Source organism: Bos taurus, chromosome 15 (assembly GCF_002263795.3).
Source record: "Bos taurus isolate L1 Dominette 01449 registration number 42190680 breed Hereford chromosome 15, ARS-UCD2.0, whole genome shotgun sequence".
Lineage (NCBI taxonomy): Eukaryota > Metazoa > Chordata > Mammalia > Artiodactyla > Bovidae > Bos > Bos taurus.
In genome coordinates, this window is record NC_037342.1 from 58,740,200 (window position 1) to 58,756,621 (window position 16,422).

The 16,422-nt window shown below is 37.0% G+C and overlaps 1 protein-coding gene across 2 annotated transcripts in view; it reads right to left on the minus strand.

The window, feature by feature from the left end:
• The window catches only part of KIF18A (kinesin family member 18A), an 85,932-nt gene that overhangs the window by 19,836 nt on the left and 49,674 nt on the right, over positions 1-16,422 (minus strand). The window lies entirely within an intron of this gene.

A 16,422-nucleotide genomic window follows, 5' to 3' on the forward strand; every position in this document is an offset into this window, starting at 1 on the left:
AAGTCTACCTGTGAGCACAATCTAGTTTGCTTCATTACTTCAATCTTTCAAATATTTCATTTCTTCAAGAAGGCTATCCCACAGATTTGGCTTAGGGCTCTAAAATGTTTCCAGTAGAAAGCAAGAGAAAACAGAGTTGTTTCATGTCGTCTTTCTAAAAACAGTTTTAAGAAATATCAGTACATTTTTATTTTTAAAAGAATTTTTAGTATATTTTTTACTTATTATTTTAAACAAATTTCCTTAATTAGGCCTTAGGATTAAATACTACATTTATTAGTATATGCCACTTCTTATATGCTCCCACTAACTGACAAGCCAGTTCATTTCAGTTCAGTTCACTCAGTCGTGTCTGGTTCTTTGTGAACCCATGGACTGCAGCATGCCAGGCTTCCCTGTCCATCACCAGGCAAAGGAGCTTGCTCAAACACATGTCCATCGAGTCGGTGATACCATCCAACCATCTCATGCTCTGCTGTCCCTTATTCTACAGCCTTCAATCTTTCCCAGCATCAGGGTCTTTTCCAACGAGTTAGTTCTTTGCATTATGTGGCCAAAAAATTGGAGCTTCAGTTTCAGCATCAGTCCTTCAAATGAATATTCAGGACTGATTTCCTTTAGGATTGACTGGTTTAATCACTTTGCAGTTCAAGGGACTCTCAAGAGTCTTCTCCAACACCACAGTTCATAAACATTAATTCTTCGGCACTCAGCTTTCTTTATAGTCCAACTCTCACATCCATACATGACTACTGGAAAAACCATAGCTTTGACTAGCCAGACCTTTGTTGGCAAAGTAATGTCTCTGCTTTTTAATATGCTGTCTAGGTCGGTCATAATTTTTCTTCCAAGGAGCAAGCATCTTTTAATTTCATGGCTGCAGTCACCATCTGCAGTGATTTTGGAGCCTCAAAAAATAAAGTCTGTCACTGTTTGCATTGTTTCCCCATCTATTTGCATGAAGTGATGGGACCAGATGTCATGATCTTAGTTTTCTGAATGTTGAGTTTTAAGCCAACTTTTTCACTCTGTTCTTTCACTTTCATCAAGAGGCTCTTTAGTTCTTCTTCGCTTTCTGCTATAAGGGTGGTGTAATCTGCGTATCGGAGATTACTGATATTTCTCCCGGGAGTCTTGATTCCAGCTTGAGCTTCATCCAGCCTGGCATTTCACAAGATGTACTCTGAATATAAGTTAAATAAGCAGAGTGACAATATATAGCCTTGACATACTCCTTTCCCAATTTGGAACCAGTCTCTTGTTCCATGTCCAGTTCTACCTGTTGCTTCTTGACCTGCTTACAGATTTCTCAGGAGGCAGGTAAGGTGGTCTGGAGAAGGAAATGGCAATCTACTCCGGTATTCTTGCCTGTAAAATTCCATGGATGGAGGAGCCTGGTAGGCTACAGTCCATGGGGTCGCAAAGAGTCAGACACGACTGAGCGACTTCACTTTCTTTCTATAGTTCCTTTGGAGGAGATGGCAACCCACTCCGGTGTTCTTGCCTGGAAAATTCCATGGATGGAGGAGCCTGGTGAGTTATGGTCTATGGGGCTGCAAAGAGTCAGACACGACTGAGCAACTAACACACACACACACACACACACACACACACACACACACACACACACACACACAGAGACAGGTAAGGTGGTCTGGTATTCCCATTTCTTTAAGAATTTTCCACAGTTTGTTGTGATCCACACAGTCAAAGGCTTTGGCATAGTCAATAAAGCAGAAGTAGACATTTTTCTGGAACTCTCTTGCTTTTTTGATGATACGATGGATGTTGGCAATTTGATCTCTGGTTCCGCTGCCTTTTCTAAATTAGCTTGAACATCTGAAAGTTCATGGTTCACGTTCCGTTGAAGCCTGGCTTGGAGAATTTTGAGCAGTACTTTGCTAGTGTGTGAGATGAATGCAACTGTGTGGTAGTTTGAATATTCTTTGGCATTGCCTTTCTTTGGGATTGGAAAGAAAACTGACCTTTTCTGGTCCTGTGGCCACTGCTGAGTTTTCCAAATTTGCTGGCATACTGAGTGCAGTACTGTCTTATTTATTTATTTATTTTTTTGGGAAACAAATTATCCTTTTATTCAAACAATCTTACCTGAAATCTACATTGAATTTGCTTTACTCTCTTGAAAAGAAAAAAAAGCCACGTCCTCAAACTGTAATGCAATCATAAATACAGTTAGTCTCTCTTTTTTTTTTTTTACAAAAAGTGGGAATGTTTCCAGGTTTATTTAGTTATTTATTTATTTTTTAATTTTATTTTATTTTTAAACTTTACGTAATTGTGGGAATGCAAACTAGTACAGCCACTATGGAGAACAGTGTGGAGATTCCTTAAAAAACTGGAAATAGAACTGCCTTATGATCCAGCAATCCCACTGCTGGGCATACACACTGAGGAAACCAGAAGGGAAAGAGACACGTGTACCCCAATGTTCATCGCAGCACTGTTTATAATAGCCAGGACATGGAAGCAACCTAGATGTCCATCAGCAGATGAATGGATAAGAAAGCTATGGTACATATACACAATGGAGTATTACTCAGCCATTAAAAAGAATACATTTGAATCAGTTCTAATGAGGTGGATGAAACTGGAGCCTATTATACAGAGTGAAGTAAGCCAGAAAGAAAAACACCAATACAGTATACTAACGCATATATATGGAATTTAGAAAGATGGTAACAATAACCCTGTGTACGAGACAGCAAAAGAGACAATGATGTATAGAACAGTCTTATGGACTCTGTGGGAGAGGGAGAGGGTGGGAAGATTTGGGAGAATGGCATTGAAACCTGTAAAATATCATGTATGAAACGAGTTGCCAGTCCAGGTTCGATGCACGATACTGGATGCTTGGGGCTAGTGCACTGGGACGACCCAGAGGGATGGTATGGGGAGGGAGGAGGGAGGAGGGTTCAGGATGGGGAACACATGTATACCTGTGGCGGATTCATTTTGAGTGCAGTACTTTCACAGCATCATCTTTCAGGATTTGAATTAGTTCAACTGGAATTGCATCACCTCCACTAGCTTTGTTTGTAGTGGTGTTTCCTAAGGCCCACTTGAGTTTGCATTCCAGGATGTTTGGCTCTAGGTGAGTGATCACAGCATTGTGGTTATATGGGTCATGAAGATCTTTTTTATATAGTTCTTCTGTGTATTCTTGGCACCTCTTCTTAGTATCTTCTACTTCTGTTAGGTCCATACCATTCTGTCTTTTACTGTGCTCATCTTTGCATGAAATGTTCCCTTGGTGTCTCTAATATTCTTGAAGAGATCTCTAGTCTTTCCCATTCTGTTGTTTTCCTCTATTTCTTTACATTGATCACTGAGGAAGGCTTTTTTTTTTTAATCTCTCCTTGCTATTCTTTGGAACTCTGCATTCAAATGGGTATATCTTTCGTTTTCTCCTTTCCTTTTCACTTCTCTTCTTTTCACAGCTATTTGTAAGGGCTCCTCAGACAACCATTTTGCCTTTTTGCATTTATTTTTCTTGGAGATACTCTTGATCGTTGACTCCTGTACAATGTCACAAACCTCTGTCCATAGTGTTTCAGGCACTCTATCAGATCTCATCCCTTGAATCTATTTGTCACTTCCACTATATAATCTATTTGATTTAGGTCAGACCTGAATGGTCTAGTGGTTTTCTCCACTTTCTTCAAATTAAGTCTGAATTTGGCAATAAGGAGTTCATGATCTGAGTCACAGTCAGCTCCTGGTCTTATTTTTGCTGACTGTATAGAGATTCTCCATCTTTGGCTGCAAAGAAAATAATCAATCTGATTTCAGTATTGACCATCTGGTGATGTTCATGCATAGAGTCTTCTCTTGTGTTGTTGGAAGAGGGTGTTTGCTATGACCCGTGCATTCTCTTGGCAAAACTCTATTAGCCTTTGCCCTGCTTCAGTTTGTACTCCAAGGCCAAGTTTGCCTGTTATTCTAGGTATCTCTTGACTTGCTACTTTTGCATTCCATTCCCCTATAATGAAAAAGACATCTTTTTTGGGTGTTAGTTCTAGAAGGTCTTATAGATCTTCAGAGAACCGTTCAGCTTCAGCTTCTTCAGCATTACTGGTTGGGGCATAGACTCGGAATACTGTGATACTGAATGGTTTGCCTTGGAAATGAACAGAGATCACACTGTCATTTTTGAGATTGCATCCAAGTACTGCATTTTGGACTCTTTTGTTGACTATGATGGCTACTCCATTTCTTCTAAGGGATTCTTGCCCACAGTAGTAGATATAATGGTAATCTGAGTTAAATTCACCCATTCCAGTCCATTTTAGTTCACTAACTTCTAAAATGTCGATGTTCACTCTTGCCATATCCTGTTTGACCACTTCCCATTTGCCTTGATTCATGGACCTAACATTCCAGGTTCCTATGCAATATTGCTCTTTACAGCATTGGATTTTACTTCCATCACCAGTCACATATACAATTGGGCACAGTTTTTGCTTTGGCTCCATCTCTTCATACCTTATATAATATCCTAGTGCTTTCGTAGATCAGGGAATTAAAAATAAAGTGGTGGTTTTTTATCTCTTAGAGTGATAATACCTCAATGTAGATGAATCAAGAAACAGCAGTAAGCAAACTGTTTAGAAATAATAGGTGCATACTAGTAATGTAATAAAAATATAATGGGAATGTAACAGTGCGTGTAGGCAAAGGGGACAGGACTCATTAATAGGAAGCTTTGAAAAAGAAGGCAGTGTCTGAATCAGACTCTCAATGAGGATAAGGATTTTAATTAACTAGGATGTGGAATGGACAAGTAGGACTCCAGATTGACGGAAAAGCCTGCAAACTGTAGAGGCGAGAAAATGAAAGCATGCTTAAGAGAAGGCTGGGCACCAAGTGCCACAGGAAAGTGAGTCCTTAGTCTGACATGGGACTGGGTAAGGTTTTAAAGGTTCTTCTAATTAAGGGGTCTGTACTTTGTGAAGAAGATCATTTTAGTGTGAAGATTAGATTGTAAAGGGGGATAGATAAGAAATAGCAACTAGTCTAGATATCACTATAATTATTTCTTACATCACATTTTCTCAAAATGTTTTTAAAATAAATTGAATTAAACATCATTTTATTCTCTCTCTCTGTTTAAATAAATCTCTAAAACACAAGTACTAACTGGCAATTTCATGTGGTTTCTTAGGTTGGAGGGGTCTATATTTATTTTTCAGCTTTTTGAAATATTCTACAGATGGTTTCTCTAAACAAAGAGACTAGATAATTTATCACTAATAAGTTAAAAATCCCACTCTTAAAAAATGGGCAGACCTTCTGGGGTCATCTTTTGATGTGTCATATCATGTGTCCTGAATGATTTTACCCAAAGGAACTAATTTATCAAAAGCTTAAGACTGCAAATGTGAAAAGATTTACAGAGCTGTACGTTAGTGTAAAAAGCAGAATGCAGTGTTTAGCTAACATGAGTCACAGGCTGCAAAGTAGGGTTCATCACAGGGAGACACTGATGAATGGGATTAGATCTAATTGAGGTTTGGTACAAAATGATGGCAAGGATTTTTTCTTTTGCTAGCACTCATGTTAATATGTATGTGAGCAAGTATTTTGGGAAACGATGCTAAATTAAAATTAGTTGACAAAGTTCTAAAGTGAAATCAAGTATTAATATATGCATTTCAATAAACATTTCTGGGCTACAAGTGATTGATACAATTACTGTTCTAATCATAAATCTGGATTCTTTTTAACAGCCTTGTGACTCATGGAATTCATAGTTGCAAATGTACAAGTGAATGAATTACAACTATTTAAAAGATCTATAACCTTAAAGTACTAATGAATTAACCAAACTAATAACCATTTTATAATGAATTCATAAGACACTATTGTGGTTATTGTAGTATAAATGCCTACACAGATAATGTCAGTTATTTACAAATATCACAAAGAGAGAATACATCTTAAGAACTGTCATAGTCCTTTAAATTAATCTAGCACTATGAGCAATAAATCAACCACAATCTTTTGAAACTTGTCTCCATGGGAAATAGCAGAAACTATGTTTTCCTTTCAGTCTCATATTCCTAGTGTTCATACTTTTTTAAGATGGGAAAAAGAAAAAGACAATACAGAGAATCTTTTAATTTACAGCAGTATTTGCAGTTATGATGAGTAACTGAACACTACTTTGTGGACAAGGAGACTAAGGGCCAAATGAAATATATTTAGACTTCAAAAATAACTTCCATTGTCTATTGGTATTGATTAAATTCTGTGGCCAAATGTGAAAATATAGGAAAGATTTAGCTTATAAATGTTTTGATGCTTCATATTTTTATATGAGGAATTAGTATAGATAGAGATCTTTTATAAAAAAAAATTTTTTTTGTATTCAACTAATTATAGGGGAAATAAACTTACATAAGAACCCTATGTAACCCCAGAATATCTGTACAAGAAACTGGTTCTACTAGTATCTTTTGTGTACTCTAAGATAAAACCACTGACATGGGGTGCAAAATTTAAGAAAAAGAAAGGTTAGAGACAGAAATATTACTAAATGTGAGTTTCCAGATGGATAATGAGGAAATCTTGACTTTTCATTTAATGTCAGAAATTTTATCAGTTCCATAAATAAACTCTGCAGCCGGCATCTCCACACTGCATGGCACTCAGTGAGTGCATTTTCTGTTTTCCAGACCCCAAAATAGGTGTATGCTTCATTCCAAGTCAACAGACATGTAATTTGGAGTCAAAGATTTAAGTCAAATAAACATCAATCCCAAAATTAAGTACTAACCCTGGTAAAGTATTAAAATTAACAAAATTCAAAAAGTTCGTTTCTTCTTGAATAAGGAGTACTATATAGGCTTATAAGAAAAACAGTCCATATAACAAAAATATAAAACCTATGGATGTCTTTAATAGCAAATGTATAAGACACATATGAAGAAAATTCTAAACCTTTGCTGAGGAACATACAAGATGGTATGAATATGGAAAGACTATTCTAGACAGAGAAGGTTTGACAGTAGGAAAATGTGAAGACACAACTGATTTACCTATTTTTAAAAGAATTTTACTTCCTTGGAATTAGAAAAATATTATTTCTCAGGGACAGGTAAGAACAGTTTAAAAACAAAGAATAATAAAGGAGGATTAGCACTGCTATTGGAGAAGGCAATGGCACCCCACTCCAGTACTCTTGCCTGGAAAATCCCATGGGCAGAGGAGCCTGGTAGGCTGCAGTCCACGGGGTCGTGAAGAGTCGGACACAACTGAGCCGCTTCCCTTTCACTTTTCACTCTCATGCATTGGAGAAGGAAATGGCAACCCACTCCAGTGTTCTTGCCTGGAGAATCCCAGGGATGGGGGAGCCTGATGGGCTGCCTGTCTACGGGGTCACACAGAGTTGGACACGACTGAAGCGACTTAGCAGCAGCAGCAGCACTGCTATATGTAAAAAAAAAATTACAAACTATCAGTTATTAAAATAACAGTTATTAGCTCTAGGATAGACAAATAAGTAAAAAAATAAGAAATCCAATAAACAGAATTATCCATGACTACTTACTGTATGTAAATTAAAGGTGCCATAAAGATACTGCTACTGCTAAGTCACTTCAGTCGTGTCTGACTCTGTGTGACCCCATAGATGGCAGCCCACCAGGCTCCCCTGTCCCTGGGATTCTCCAGGCAAGAACACTGGAGTGGGTTGCCATTTCCTTTTCCAATGCAAGAAAGTGAAAAGTGAAAGTGAAGCCACTCAGTTGTGTCCGACTCTTAGCGACCCCATGGACTGCAGCCTACCAGGCTCCTCTGCCCATGGGATTCTCCAGGCAAGAGTACTGGAGTGGGGTGCCATTGCCTTCTCCGAGATTGTGAATATATTAAACAAGAATGACTAAATCCTTGGAAAATAATTAAGTTAGAGTGGTTATCTTACATCAAAACAAATTTGGAATAAATGAAGTGAAAATTTAAAAAGATTATGGGTGAAAAGCCCTTTTGAGGAATAATTCCAAAAGCAGGGAGAAAAAACAAAACAAAACAAATGAACTATTTTATTACATAAAACGTTAAGATTTCAGTATTAAAAAGGATACCTCAAAAAAAGTTAAGAGTAAATGATAAACCTGAAGAATTTTGCAACATGTATCTTACAGGAAAGAGTTAATAACCTTTGATGATCTCACCTAGTCCTACAGCCTTAAAAATCACCTAAGTGTTACTGATTCTCAAATTTATCTTTGAGTTTAGGCTTCTCTCATAAACTCCAGATCCTTGGATCCAACTACTTACATGATGTCTCCACTTGGATATATCTTATACAAGTTTAAAATGATGCAAACTGAACTCCTAATCTTCTAACACCTCCACCCTGTAAGCCTGCTCCACCATCTCTTTTAAGGTGACTCAATTCTTTCAGCTGCTGAGTTCAGAAATCTTAATCATCCTTGACCTTTCTTTCTCTCACACCTCAAATACAATTTGTTACAATGTCCTGCTGACTCTACCTTCAAAATATAGTAGAATCTGACCACTTCTGACCAACTCCACTGCTACCAACATGGTCGAGCTACCATGTTCTTTTACGTGGGTTATTGCAGTGGTGTCTTAAAGAGTTTCAACCCTTGCCATATGACAATCTATTCTCAACACAGAAACCAGAGGGATCTTTTAAAATCATGACTAAGATATGCTACTTTTCTGCTTAGATCATGTTATGGTTCCCTGTTTCATTCAGAGTAAAAGCCTATGTCTGTAAAACGACCTGCTGCTGCTGCTGCTGCTAAGTCGCTTCAGTCGTGTCCGACTCTGTGCGACCCTATAGACTGCAGCCCACCAGGTTCCCCCGTCCCTGGGATTCTCCAGGCAAGAACACTGGAGTGGGTTGCCATTTCCTTCTCCAATGCATGAAAGTGAAAAGTGAAAGTGAAGTCGCTCAGCCGTGTCCGACTCTTAGCGACCCCATGGACTGCAGCCTACCAGGCTCCTCCGTCCATGGTAATTTCCAGGCAAGAGTACTGGAGTGGGGTGCCATTGCCTTCTCCGGTAAAACGACCTACAAGGCTCTATATGACCTGCCTGTGTACTCTAATGTATCCTTACTATCAAATAAGAACACAGGAGAAGTTCAATAAATATTACTGAATGAATGAATATCTGTATCTTAAGCTCTTATAAATAAGTAACAATTTTTGCTATACAGACTATGAAAAAAAACATAACTGATCAAATGATGGCTAAGTCATTCACAGAAAACCTATCCTTAAATAGGTGAAAAAATTACTCAAGTATACTAGTAAAGGAAAATTGGAAAGATGATATTTATGACTATTAAACTGGCAATGAATCAATAAGTAATTAGCAAGGACAAAGAGGGAGGGAGAACCACAGATTTAAAAGGATTTACAGATACATCAACCAATGAAATGGGTTTTGTTTGGATACTGAAATAAAAAAGCTATTAAAAATTAATCTGCTCCCTCTTATGTTTTTATATATATATATATGTATATCTGTATATATGTATATATGTGTGTATATATATATATCCCCGCCCCCGCTTCTCTCTCTTTCCTATTGGGAGTCTGATTTTATCTTCCAGGGGTCATTTCAAACATATTGTTATATTTTTCTAATGTATCTGCTATTATTCTATATTTATTAGAGTTTTCATTCTTTGTTATTGTTCTGCTTTTTTGTTGTTGTTTTTTCCCCTTTTCTTTCTTCTTTTTTTTTTCCCCTGCACCCCATGTCTTGGGGGATCCTTGAGGATCAGATCCCAGATCTCTGGGACCAGAAATCAGGCCTGAGCCCATGGTGGAAATGCTGAGTCTGAACTGCTGGAGTAGCAGAGACCATCAGCCCCCAGGAATATTAATCAGAGTTAGATAATCCAGAGGTCCACATCTCAGCATTAAGATGGTCCTACCCAACTGCCTGTAAACTCCACTGCTGGAAACCTCAGACCAAACAACTAGTAAGACAGGAACATAGTCTCACTCATTAAAAAAAAAAAAATGAAATAACACAAAAATATGTTACAGATGAAGGAGCAATGTAAAAAGCTATAAGACCAAAATAAGTAAAGAGGAAACTGGCAACCTATCTGAAAAAGAATTTAGAGTAATGATAGTAAAGAAGTTTCAAAATATAGAAAATAGAATGGAGAAAATACAAGAAACATTTAACAAAGACCTAGAAGAAACAAAGAATAAACAAATAGTGATGAACAGCACAATTACTGAAATTAAGAATACTGTAGAAGGAATCAATAAGAGAATAACTGAAGCAGAAGAACAGATAAGTGAGCTGGAAGATAGAATGATATAAATAAATGCTGAGGAGCAGAATAAAGAAAAAAGAATTAAAAGTATTGAGGACAGTCTCAGAAACCTCTGGGACAATATTAAACACACTAACATTTGAATTATAGGAGTCCCAGAAGAAGAAAAGAAAGGGTATGAGAAAATATTTGAGATTATAGTCAAAAACTTCCCTAACATGGGAACACCCAAACAGCCACCCAAGTACAGGAAGCCCAGAGAGTCTCTTACAGGATAAACTCAGAGAGACATACACCAAGATATATATTAATCAAGTTAACAAAAATTAAACACAAATAAAAAGTATTAAAAGCAGCAAGGGAAAAGCATAAAACAACATACAAATGAATGCCCATAAGGCTAACAGTTGATTTTTCAGCAGAAACTCTCACGCTAGGAGTGGCAGGATATATTTAAAGTGGTGAAAGAGAAAAAACTACAACCAAGATTACTCTACCCAGCAAGGATTTCATTCATATTTGATGGTGAAATCAAAAGCTTTACAGACAAAAGCTAAGAGAATCTGACACCACCAAGTCAGCTTTATAACAAATGATAAAGGAACTTCTCTAGGAAGAAACACAGGAGAAGAAAAAGACTCACAAAAATAAATCCTAAACAATTAAGAAAATGGATAGGAACATACATATTTATAACTACTTTAAGTGTAAATGGATTAAATGCCCCAACCAAAAGACAAAGACTGGCTGAATGGATACAGAAACAAGACTTAGGCATATGCTGCCTAAAAGAGACTCACTTCAGACCTAAGGGCACATACGACTAAAAGTCAGGGGATGGAAAAACATACTCCATGCAAACAGGAGTCAAAAGAAAGCAGGGATAGCAATACTTACATCAGATAAAATAGACTTTAAAATAAAAACTGGTACAAGAAATAAGGAAGGATACTACGTAATGATCAAAGGATCAATCCAAGAAGAAGATATAATAATTATAAATACTTATGCACCTAACATAGGTGCACCTCAATACATAAAGCAAATGCAAACAACCATAAAAGGGGAAATTGACAGCAACATGGTAATAGTAAGGGACTTTAACACCCCACTTACACCAATGGACAGATCATCCACACAGGAAAATTAATAAAGAAACACAGGCTTAAATCACACTATACCAGATGGACCTAATTGATATCTTTAAAACATTCACTCCAAAACAGCAAAATACACCTTTTTTGTCAAGTGCACAGGAACATTTTCCAGGATAGATCAATTCTATCAAATATTTAGAAAAGAACTAAAACACATAATTCTCAAACTATACCAAAAAATTACAGTGAGAGGAACACTCCCAAACTCATTCTATGGGGCCACCATCATCCTGAAACCAAAACCAGAAAGATATCTCTCTCACACACACACACACACATATATACAGGCCAATATCAACGATGAACATAGATGCAGAAATCCTGGACGAAATATTAGTGAACAGAATCCAACAACACATTAAAAGGATCATACACCATGATTAAGAGGGTTTTCCCTAGGTATGCAAGGATTCTTCAATATATACAAATCAATGTGATATACCATATAAACACATTGAAAGACGAGAAACTCAACAGATACAGAAAAAATTTTTGACAAAATTCAATATCCATTTATGATAAAAATTCTCCAGAAGATGGGCATAGAAAGAACCATAAAAGCTCTATAGAAAAATGGGCATAGAAGGAACGTACCTCAGCATAATAAAGGCCATATATAACAAACCCACAGCAAACAATATTCTCAATGATGAAAAACTAAAAGCATTTCCTCTCAAATCAGGAAGAAGACAGGAGAGCCCACTCTCACCACTATTATTCAATATAGTTTCAGGAAGTTCTAGCCACAGCAATCAGAGAGCAAAGAGAAATAAAAAGAATCCAAATCAAAAAGGAAGTAAACAAAAAAGAAGTAAACTCTCACTGTTTGCAGATGACATCATACTATACATAGAAAACCCTAACGATGCCTCCAGAAAACTACTAGAGCCAATCAATGATTTTAGCAAAGTTGTAGTATACAAATACACAGAAATCCCTGGCATTCCTATATACTAACAATGAAAAAAATAGAGAAATTAGGGAAATAATTCCATTCACCATTGCAACAAACAGAATATCTAGGAACAAATCTACCTAAGGAGACAAAAGACCTGTATACAAAAAACCCAAGACACTAATGGAAGAAATTAAAGATGACATAAAACAGACGGAGAGACATACCATGTTCTTGGATTAGAAGAATAAATGTTGTGAAAATGACTATTGTATCCAAAGCAATCTACATTCAACGCGACCTCTATCAAATTACCAGTGGCATTTCACAGAACTAGAACAAAAAATTCCAAAATTTGTATGGAAACACAAAAAAGACCCCGAACAGCTAAAGCAATCTTGAGAAAGAGAAATGGAGATGGAAAAATCAATCTGAGTTCAGACTACAGTTATTAAGACAGTATGGTATGGTCTTCAAAGCTACAGTCATCGAGACAGTATGGTATTGGCACAAAAACAGAAATACAGATCAATGGAACAAGACGAAAGCCCAGAAATAAACCCATACACCTATGAGCACCTTATCTTGGACAAAGGAGGCAAGAATACATAATGAAGAAAACAAAGCCTCTTCAATAAATGGTGCTGGGAAAACTGGACAGCTACATATAAAAGAATGAATTAGAACACTTCCTAATACCATACACACAAAAAACTCAAAATGAATTAAAGACCTAAATGTTAATGCAGAAACTATAAAACTTTTAGAAGAAAACATAGGCAAAACACTCTTTGACATAAATCACAGCAATATCCTCTTTGATTGACCCACCTCTGAAAGTAAAGGAAATAAAATCAATAATAAATAAATGGGACCTAATTAAATTTAAAACTTCTGCAAAGGAAAGATGAAAAGACAATCCTTAGAATGGGAGAAAATAACCGCAAATGAAACAACTGACAAAGAATTAATCTTCAAAATATATAAGCACCTTCTATAGAAAAACAAACAACTCAATCAAAAACTGGGAGGAAGACCTAAACAGACATTTCTCCAAAAAAGACACAGATGGCCAACAAGCAAACAAAAAGATGCTCAATACTGCTCATTATTACAAAAATGTAAACAAAAACTACAATGAGGTATTAGCTCACATCAGTCAGAATGCCCATCATCACAAAATTTACAAACAATAAATGCTGGAGAAGGTGTGGAGAAAAGCAAAACCTTTTGCACTGTTGGTGGGAATGAAGACTGATACAGCCACTATGGAGAACAGTATGGAGATTCCTCAAAAAACTAGGAATAAAACTACTATTCGACCCAGCAATCCCATGACAGGGCAAATATCCTGAGAAAATCATAAATGAAAAAGACACATATACCCCAAAGTTCACTGCAGCACTATTGACAACAGCTAGGACATGGAAGCAACCTAGATGTCTATCAATGGATGAATGGATAAAGAAGCTGTGGTACATATATACAATGGAATATTATTCAGCCAGAAAAAGGAACACATCTGAGTCAATTCAAGTGAGGTGGATGAACCTACAACCTATCATACAGAGTGAAGTAAGTCAGAAAAAGAAAAACAAAGGTTGCATATCAGCAAATATATATGGAATCTAGAAAAATGGTACACATAAACATATTTGAAGGGCAGGAATAAAGACACAGATAAAGAGAACAGATTTGGGACACAGCAGGAGAAGGAGAGGGTGGGATGAATTGAGAGAATAGTATTTAAACACATACATTACCACATGTAAAACAGATAGCTAGTAGGAAGCTACTGTATAACACAGGGAGTTCAACCTGGTGCTCTGTGACAACCTAGAGGGGTGGTATGGGGTTGGGGGTGGCTCAAGAAACAGGGGACGTATGTATACTTATGACTGATTCATGCTCTTGTATAGCAGAAGTCAACACAATATTGTAAAGCAATTATCCTCAAATTAAAAATAAATTTTAAAAAGTTATAAGAAGAAACAATTTATGTTATTTGGCCATTGCTTCATGTTTTTAGAAATGTAAACATAAATTTCACTATTTATATTTTTTTAAATGGACTACTTCAATATTCTAAGATAAGAAAAATAAACATTTATTAGTGGACTTGTTTCAGTTCAGTTCAGTCGCTCAGTTGTGTCCCAATCTTAGGGACCCCATGAATCGCAGCATGCCAGGCCTCCCTGTCCATCACCAAGTCCCGGAGTTCACTCAAACTCACGTCCATCGAGTCAGTGATGCCATCCAGCCATCTCCTCCTCTGTCGTCCCCTCTTCCTCCTGCCCCCAATCCCTCCCAGCATCAGAGTCTTTTCCAATGAGTCAACTCTTCGCATGAGGTGGCCAAAGTACTGGAGTTTCAGCTTTAGCATCATTCCTTCCAAAGAACATCCAGGGCTGATCTCCTTTAGAATGGACTGGTTGGATCTCCTTGTAGTCCAAGGGACTCTCAAGAGTCTTCTCTCCAACACCACAGTTCAAAAGCATCAATTCTTCGGCGCTCAGCTTTCTTCACAGTCTTGTCTTTTCAATATGCTATCTAGGTTGGTCGTAACTTTTCTTCAAGGAGTAAGCCTCTTTTAATTTCATGGCTGCAGTCACCATCTGCAGTGATTTTGGAGCCTGAAAATATAAAGTCTGACACTGTTTCCACTGTTTCCCCATCTATTTCCCATGAAGTGATGGGACTGGATGCCATGATCTTCGTTTTCTGAATGTTGAGCTTTAAGCCAACTTTTTCACACTCCTCTTTCACTTTCATCAAGAGGCTTTTGAGTTCCTCTTCACTTTTTGCCATAAGGGTGGTGTCATCTGCATATCGGAGGTTATTGATATTTCTTCCAGCAGTCTTGATTCCAGCTTGTGCTTCTTCCAGCCCAGCGTTTCTCATGATGTACTCTGCATATAAGTTAAATAAGGAGGGTGACAACATACAGCCTTGACGTACTCCTTTCCCTATTTGGAAAAGGAGTTTCCAAATCTGAATTTGGAATTTCCAGTCTGTTGTTCCATGTCCAGTTCTAACTGTTGCTTCCTGACCTGCATATAGGTTTCCCAAGAGGCAGGTCAGGTGGTCTGGTATTCCCATCTCTTTCAGAATTTTCCAGTTGATCATGATCCACACAGTCAAAGGCTTTGGCATAGTCAATAAAGCAGAAATAGATGTTTTTCTGGAACTTTCTTGCTTTTTCCATGATCCAGCGGATGTTGGCAATTTGATCTCTGGTTCCTCTGCCTTTTCTAAAACCAGCTCGAACATCTGGAAGTTCATGGTTCATGTATTGCTGAAGCCTGGCTTGGAGAATTTTGAGCATTAATGTACTAGCGTGTGAGATGAGTACAATTGTGTGGTAGTTTGAGCATTCTTTGGCATTGCCTTTCTTTGGGATTGGAATGAAAACTGACCTTTTCTAGTCCTGTGGCCACTGCTGAGTTTTCCAAATTTGCTGGCATATTGAGTGCAGCACTTTCACAGCATTATCTTTCAGGATTCAAAATAGCTCAACTGGAATTCCATCACCTCCACTAGATTTGCTTACCCCTTCCCTATTATTTATCTTTGACTCTCTTTTCATAATGAATATAATATACATAATTCATGGAATGAAAAAAACATACTAAGCAAATAGTTAATCTATAAAATCACTTGAATATTAAAATAACAAAGAACAAAACATAATAAAAACAAAACCTATTTTCTAATACATTAAAAAAAATCATAATTATAAAGGTAACATGACCTCAAATCTTTCCTTTTGAATGCTATGAAAAAGAATTAAGTCAAATAAAAGTTTTGTTTTACTGTTGACAAAAATAGTCTATGCAACTGCAATGTAAGTGAAATATAGATTTTTAAATAAGGGATAACGATCATCATATAGCAGGTGGTATTTCTTAATCATGGTGTTAAAACTCCATTTCCTCTCCAGCATCTTGAATGCATTATAAATTAGGAATCAAGGCCCCAAAGGCATGAGATAATCTGAAAAAAATATTAAGTTTTCTTTCTAAAGATCTCAACTAGGTCAGTTCTAATGATGATAATGCTTTATTAAGAGAAAAAGAATATAC